An 8,805-nucleotide genomic window follows, 5' to 3' on the forward strand; every position below is an offset into this window, starting at 1 on the left:
GTGCTGTGCCCCTAATCCCATTTTCCCCAGAAGCCCTGTGGCTGTTTTTGCCAATTTTTCATAACACAGTGTTTTTTAGGAACACATGTATCACATTATAGCAAAATGGACTGTATCTGCCACTAATAAGCACTCAAATAGTGTAATTATTATTGTTGTAATATAAGAAACTGACATTTGGTGTCTATGACCTGGCTATTTTCTTAGATCATTTTATCTTTGAGTTAATTTGATTATTGTCATCATTTAGTTTGAATACTATCCATCTTTCCATTATTAATGTTATTTTTGTTGTATTTGTATTCAGGAATGTCTTTATGATTTGCACATTTGTGAGATTGCTCAAAGTATGTGAACAAGAGATGCCAAAAATTCTAAATGTTATTTAAATAAATCCAATCAATGTTAATCCTGTAAGCAGACACGGGAAAACCACACTTCACACCAAAGCAGGGGAAGGAGTTAGGGCTGGAAATGAGCACAGTTTGGGCAACAAGTATGAATCAAATACTACTGGACTTATTTACTCATTTAATCCTTGTGACAACTCTGTGATGTAAGTTTTATTACCACTATTTGACAGACGAGGAAACCGAGGCCCAGAGAGTTTATATAACTTCCCCAAAATGAAAGAAACAATGAGTGATGAAATTAGGATATGCACACAATCTGCTCGCTTGAAAGATAGTATGGCTTCCATTACTCCAATAATCGAATGTTGTGACTCAAGGAGCATGTTGGACAACCAGTAAATACCTGCTGACAGATCACTGACAAGCTAAACTCTGCCTTTCAGGAAGGCATTTGACATTCAAAAGGTATTAGATCCCTACCGATGTACACAGTATAGTACCAAGATGTTAGCTAATTAGACCTTACCGTCTCTCACCGACTGTTGCCGATTCCCTATTAGCTGTTACCCCTCCTAGATTCTCTCAATCTTGACTCTTCTATGCTCTCAAAATTCCCATGCATGCGCTGCACACAGAATTGGTCTCAGCTGGGTTGAATCAACCTCTTCCGTACCTACAACACCAGATACTTTCTGGTCCCCAGATATACCGTGTATTTCACATTGCAGGTGGTGTTTTCTCCACACAAATGGAGAACTCCTCTTGTTCATCTTCCTGTTCCCCCTCCTCAGTCCTTCTTAGCCCCTGACTATCTACAAAACTCTGCTCAAGTTCCTCCTCCCTATGTAGGTGTCCCCACCTCCCACAGTTTGCCAAAGCAGGTGCTATTCTGGAAGCATTTGCACCATAATCATTGCTTCCATATCTTTCTCCAGCGCTTGAGTATAAGCTCTCAAGAAACAGTGACTACATATTATTCGTCTTGGAATCCCCAAGACCTAGTAAGAGGCAGGTACTCAAAATAATGCTTGTTGACTAATGCACATGACCAGATTTTAATCATTTTAAAAATAACCTAGAACAAATGCTTTGGAAAGTCCATAATTTGACTCTAAAATGAACATTCTGGGTCTGCAAAAAGTGATTCAGAACACTTCCAAGCAAAAATAACTGAACTGTATTGTTTCATATACTGCACACTTTGAAGGTCAAAGTCCTATTCTTACACAGAGTTTCTAAGCCACAATACATCTGAATCAGTTCTTTTTTATGGAACGCTTCATAAAATTTTATTACATTTTGAAAGTCTCTACATTTCATCTTTTAAAACCATTGATTTTTGTCCTCCTTGGGAATTGCCCCAGCTTGGATAAGCTTCCCTCTGTAACAGAAGCCTGATGAGAACCTGCTGTTCCTGACCAGTGAGCACATCCAAGCCCATTTGTATTTGGAGTTGATGGAAACCATCAACTGTGATGACTGTGAGAAAGTGGTCCCTGCTGTATTCCAGAACTTCCTAAGGAGAAGAAACTTTTGTTTCTCTGTAAGGATCTGTGTTTCTTTGAATCTACTAAGAAGAAACTTTTGTCTTCTTGGCTACCAAGACTACCCAGACCTGTCTCCTTTTCCAGTACATGGAAATATAACTCCTCCTCCCTTTTTTTTCCTTTTCATAACTGCTTTGGCACTAACTGATGATCTTTGAGGGGCCAAAACAAAAAACTTGTGCAAGAAATATGAGTTTTGATAGCATAAGTTGAAAAAGGAATACCTGATGGATATTGAGGGATAAAACCATTGGATAAGCACCAATGGGCAAAACCCTAACTGAAGTTCCCAAGGAGATAACTAGATACATTCTAGTTGGGAAATGATGTGGCATCAGTAAATTAGTTATAGATGTATTTGCCAATTTCTGGAATAATAAAATTAAGAAAGTTCCTTTTGGAGATTAGAAGATGTAATTTTAGGAAAAATTAAAAGAAAGTCTATTTTGTACAATTAATAAGTTTTGAAAACTTATGCTATAGTTTTAAAAATCTATAGTTTTCTGAAAGATTTAGATAAATTCATGGGTTCAATAGCCAATGGGTATGTTACAAAAGAAAAACAGGGCTATTGATGCCTCTGGGGTCTAACACATTGGAAAATCATGTCCCAGCACTGAATGCCCTTTATAAGAACACAACAATCTGAAACTCCACCTTTGAGTTATTCTTATGTTAATGTTTACATATTCTCAAAATCTATAACCTTCTGTTGGAAGTCAAAAGCAAATAAAACACTAGGCGCTCAAGAATGAGATAAAGATATAATAGAGGAAACTTTAACAAAGACTGAGAAAGGCAGAATCCTTTGGAGTCCACCCTGAAAGTCTTAATTTCCCTGAACAAACACCATCATCTCACAAAAACACGAAACAAATATCCAACACGCATACCCATTATCAAGAGAAGCATTTTTCGTCTTATGTGTAAAGATCTTAGGTTTGTCTAAACCAGTGGTTTTTATTTTTCTTTTTCAGAATAAACTGGATTTAATCAATTTTATCAGATTCTTTCATGAGTCTCAGATATTCTTGTATCCTGTATTTTTTTTCTTTCAATTTCCATATATATATATTTTTAACATCTTTATTGGAGTATAATTGCTTTACAATTGTGTGTTAGTTTTTGCTTTATAACAAAGGAAATCAGCTATACATATATCCCCATATCTCCTCCCTCTTAGATCTCCCTCCCACCCTCCCTATCCCCTCTCTAGGTGGACACAAGGCACAGACCCGATCTCCCTGTGCTGTGCGGCTGCTTCCCACTAGCTATCTATTTTACATTTGGTAGTGTATATATGCCCATGCCACTCTCTCACTTCGTCCCAGCTTAACCTTCCCCCTTCCCGTGTCCTCAAGTCCATTCTCTATGTCTGTGTCTTTATTCCTGCCCTGCCCCTAGGTTCTTCAGAACCATTTTTCTTTAGATTCCATATATATGTGTTAGCATACGGTATTTGTTTTTCTCTTTCTGACTTACTTCACTCTGTATGACAGACTCTAGGTCCATCCACCTCACTACAAATAACTCAATTTCTTTTCTTTTTATGGCTGAGTAATATTCCATTGTATACATATGCCACATCTTCTTTATCCATTCATCTGTCGACGGACACTTAGGTTGCTTCCATGTCCTGGCTATCGTAAATAGAGCTGCAGTGAACATTGTGTAAACCAGTGGTTTTTAAAGTGTGGTCCTGGACCAGCAGTATCACATCACCTGAGAAATTGTTAGGAATGCAAATTTCTGGGCTCCACTCCAGACTCACCGAATCAGAACCTCTGAGGCTAGAGCTAGCGATCGTGTTTTAACAAGTCCTCCAGGCTAAAGTTTGAGAACCAGTGGTCTTAGACCTGTGCTGTCCAGTAAGGTAATTACAAGTTGCTATCAAGCATTTGAAACATGGCTAGTCCAAACTGAGATGTGTAGGTAAGTGTAAAATTCACAGTGAATTTCAGAAACATAGTACAAAAAAATTAAAAGATTTCACTAATGTTTTTATATTGATTACATGGTGAAATAATAATGAATTGGAATATCAGGTTAAACAAAGTGTACTGTTAAATCAATTTAATCGGTTTTTTAAAAATTTTTAATCCACCTATAAGACAATTTACAATTACGTATGAGCTGCATTATATTTCTATAGGACAAGACTGCTCTAGACCAAGCTTCTTAAAAATGTAAAAATTCACTCCACAGAATTCCTATAGAAAATTATATAACCTCTGCTTAAATATTTTCAATGGCGGGGAATCCACAAATGAGCACCTTCTGAACAGGTCTTTCATATATATTGAATAAAGATCTGCCTTGCTGTAACTTCCTGTTTGTTTTTGGTTGTTTTGTTTGTTTGTTTTTTGTTTTTTTCCTTTACCTAGTTCTGACCTCCAGAACTACACAGAATAAGGATAACCTTTTGCTTCATGACAATTCTTCAGTATTTTATAACTTGAACCACTGTCAACAATGTGTCTTTGTGTTTGCTAGGCTGAAAATATCCCCTGTACCATCATTTGTCCACATAATGCATGACTTCAAGAGCTTCTGCTTTCACGGTTACTCTGTCAAGCATCCTCCTCTTTGGAAATATCCCTCGTATACGAAAAATGGCCCACGTATTGGAAAAGGGCCAAAGTGATTTCTGGAGCTCAGGGCATTGTTACCAGACCCTCTGGGCTTACCTAGTTCCAAAGGGCTGAGCACTTTCACTTGATTGACAAGGCCATTTTCCAAATCTGCAGGGATAGAGTTTAAGTTATAGAAAATAGATAACAACACAAATGTTGTATGCCCATAGCAGTGCAAATGGTTCCTGTTCATGGCAATGCAAATGAAGTTTGTCTGGCAGAGAATATAAATCTCTATAAGTCAAAAACACATTTAAGTGGATTTTAATTAATGAGTTAAATAAAATATTTGACACATATTCATTTTATTTTTGTGATTTTACCTTTCTGAAAATTATGCTTTAACACTCCTGAAATAGGATTCCTGGCACATAGGATAACGCAGTGGATGTGCACTGAGCACCGTGGGCTCCGCTCTGCTTGCCTGGCTACTCCACATCTCCTAACTCCAGAATTTTCTAATGAGCTCATTAGCACTACAGAAGCAAAACATTCATTCTTTTCTTCACAGATGATACTCTAGCTAAGTTTCCCCTACCGAATACCTTTTATTTTATAACTCAGATGCTAGATTTTTTTCTTACATTTATGCCTTTTAAATTTAATGTTGAGAATTTGAGTACATTATTCCAACCTGAAGAAATGACTATTGTATCATTTCTGTCTTTATCAAAATGCAAACTGGATGCCAAAAATCACTCAGAACTCAGGGATGCTTTTGGTAAGCAAACTCTGCTTCCACAGGAGGGATGAGAGAGAGGAAGAGCGAGAAGACCCTCTACAGAAGCAAGGGCAAGCAGAGGCTGACATGGGTGTGGTAGGACTAAGACTTATACAGTCTGAGGGCGGGGCCTGCTCTTCTGGAAGAATAATTCACAGTTGTCCACTCTTCCTTATGTTACGTTATACATCAATAAAATGACTCTCCTAAATCTTTCTCCTGAATTTTAAAAATCCATCTTAGAAGTCAGAGTACACTTTTTTTCATGGAAGAAGGTGGTCAGAGGGAACAGTTTTACTCCTTTTGGTGACGTTTGCAATTTGCCTTACATAAATGTTAGCGACTCGATGGTTAGCCATGATTCCTCCTTTGTTTGGATTGTCGGTTGGAAGCAGTTTGTATCTGGTTGGTTATTTGTGAGAAGAGAAGGGGAAAGAAACAGCATCAAAATACAACCTTGAAGTGAGTACACTTTATAAGTGCGGCTGTTGCTAAATGCGACTACTGTCCTTCGTGAAATACAAAATTATACCTGATTGATGGTAATGGTTGAAATTTTCCTCATTGTTTTTCTATAAAAATCATTAGCCAAGGGCCTCCCTGGTGGCGCAGTGGTTGAGAGTCCGCCTGCCGATGCAGGGGATACGGGTTCGTGCCCCGGTCTGGGAGGATCCCATATGCCGCGGAGTGGCTGGGCCCGTGAGCCATGGCCGCTGGGCCTGCGCATCCGGAGCCTGTGCTCCGCAACGGGAGAGGCCACAAGAGTGAGAGGCCCGCATACCGCAAAAAGAAAAAAAAAAAAAAAAAAAAAAAAAAAAAAATCATTAGCCAAAAACAACTCTCTAATCTTGTAATGCCAATACTGTACAGATTTAGGAGTACTTTTAGTACTAAGCATATAATAAATCATCCAGAAATATTTTTTGATTGTCTTTGGATGTTAACTATAACATGTCCTGTGGGTATAAATTCCTGAACATTATTTTTAAATAAACACGCATTTGTAGCCAAAAAAAAGAATAAAAATTTTACATTCATAATAAAAAATAATAATAATATAAAATTAAGAATATAAAATTGCCAGAGCACCTTCAAGGGTCTTGCAAGTGACCCCATGAAAGTAAGGGACCCTGACCTGAGCTTCTTTGGCTTCCCCGTGAATCTGTTCTGCATCAGCTAACTGGCTGGCAGTACCTAGGCTGATTTATGCACGGTCACAATTTTTATGTCATTGTTTCTGTGACTCCTTACCTCTTATGAAAGATATGTACAATGGACTTCCCTTGTGGCACAGTGGTTAAGAATCCGCCTGCCAATGCAGGGGACACAGGTTCAAGCCCTGGTCCAGGAAGATTCCACATTCCACGGAGCAACTAAACCCGTGCGCCACAACTACTGAGCCTGCGCTCTAAACCCTGCGAGCCACAACTACTGAAGCCCACGCGCCTAGAGCCCGTGCTCCACAACAAGAGATGCCACCACAATGAGAAGCCCGCACACTGCAACGAAGACCCAACGCAGCCAAAACTAACTAAATAAATAAATTCATTTAAAAAAAAAGATACATACAAGCCTCCATGCACCTATTTTTTATTAGGTTTATTTAAAAGTTGTCCTGAGCTTATTCTGTTTTCTCTTTTAGATGTCTCATAAATAGCTATTTTCAAGCGCCTGAAGTTAACGTGGGTTTTTCCCAGAGTGAAACAATGGGGAGACGGCTCTGAAAGCAACAGGTAAGTGAAATTGAGGATCACATTTATAAAAACAAGTTGTCTTACTTTTGTAATTATAGTACACTAATGGGAACTTTCAAAAGAAACTGATTCAGGGCCCTCGGGGGCCAGTAGTAAGTCCTAGCTCCCTCGGCAGTCATGTCCCCACGTATCACTGTGGGTGGTGATGAGCCCAGCAAACTCAGATTTCTCACCCTGTCCTACGTATTCTCACCTTCTAATTCAATATTTTTAAACACATTAAAGAAATGCCCAAGAGCCCTGAAAGTCAAGACACATCACAAAAGGGAAGCCAGAGAGAGTACACGAGGGTGAAAGAGTTCCCCTTGGCCTCTGCGGAAGAAGCGAACAGAAGAACCATGTGCTTTAGCGCTCACCGAGTGTCCCGTCTTTTTAGTAACATGAGGGAAGACCTCCTTCCGTGGTCCCTTTCACCTGCTAGCGCTCCATCCCTTCTTCTCAAACGCTCACTCTTCATGGGCTAGGCTGCCTTGTAAGCGGTAGAACGCCATGCTGCTCATCCACCTCTGTGCTGTCTCCCCAGGAGCTGAAGGAAGAGAAAGATCCTACTGCCCTGCATGCGTGTGTTGCTGATAATTTGGGTGGATTTTGTTCTCATTGCTGTAGGGTGAACGAAAGGGTGTGTGATCCCCCATGCGTGAATTTGAGTTTCAGCTGAGCCCACTTCTGGAACAGTTTATGACTCACACGAGCCCCCTTTTGCGAGTCCAGGCCCCCACTTCATACCAAGGGAAGTGGTCTGTATAAGTCCACAGAATTGTAATGGCATAAATATTTAATGACCAGAGCATGTGTTCAATAACAGTAGAGTTTGGAAGATTCTTCCCTTTTTTTTTTTTTTTTTTTTGCGGTATGCGGGCCTCTCACTGCTGTGGCGTCTCCCGTTGCGGAGCACAGGCTCCGGACACGCAGGCTCAGTGGCCCATGGCTCACGGGCCCAGCCGCTCAGCGGCATGTGGGATCTTCCTGGACCGGGGCACGAACCCGTGTCCCCTACATCAGCAGGCGGACTCTCAACCACTGCACCACCAGGGAAGCCCAGATTCTTCCCTTTTAATCTCACTGTACAGTGTAGCCTGGTAGTATTTAGGACAAAATTCCAGCTCCCCCGATTGCCAGCTGTGTAACCTCGGCAGATCACTTAAAACTTTCTAAGCCTCACCTTCCCTACCTGTAAAACACAGTAAGATGTAATAGCAACATTTACCTCTCATGTGATTTTGGAGATAATGTATTTAAATAGTTGCCTGCACTGCCCAGGATACCTTCAGTGCTTAGGAAAAGGTTAGCTGCTGTTACAACATTTGTCATTTGTCAGTATGTATTGTAATGACTTTTTAACCTTTATATTCAAGTATACGTAACGTAAAGTTTACCTGTTGAAAGTGTATAGTTCAATGGTTTTTACGTTATGGTGTTTGTTTGTTTGTTTGTTTTTTTTGCGGTACGCAGGCCGCTCACCATTGTGGCCTCTCCCGTTGCGGAGCACAGGCTCCGGACGCACAGGCTCAGCAGGCATGGCTCACGGGCCCAGCCGCTCCGCGGCATGTGGGGTCTTCCCGGACCGGGGCACGAACCCGTGTCCCCTGCATCGGCAGGTGGACTCTCAACTACTGCGCCACCAGGGAAGCCCGTTTTTACTGTATTTACAGAGATGTACAGCCATCACCATAATCTGAGTTGAGAACATTTTTATCATCTCAGAAAGAAACCTTAGGGACTTCCCTGGAGGTCCAGTGGTTAGGACTCTGCGCTTCCACTGCAGGGAGCACGGGTTCGTTCGATCCCTGGTCGGGG

This window comes from Mesoplodon bidens (assembly GCF_964165515.1).
Source record: "Mesoplodon bidens genome assembly, chromosome: 16".
Taxonomy (NCBI): domain Eukaryota; kingdom Metazoa; phylum Chordata; class Mammalia; order Artiodactyla; family Ziphiidae; genus Mesoplodon; species Mesoplodon bidens.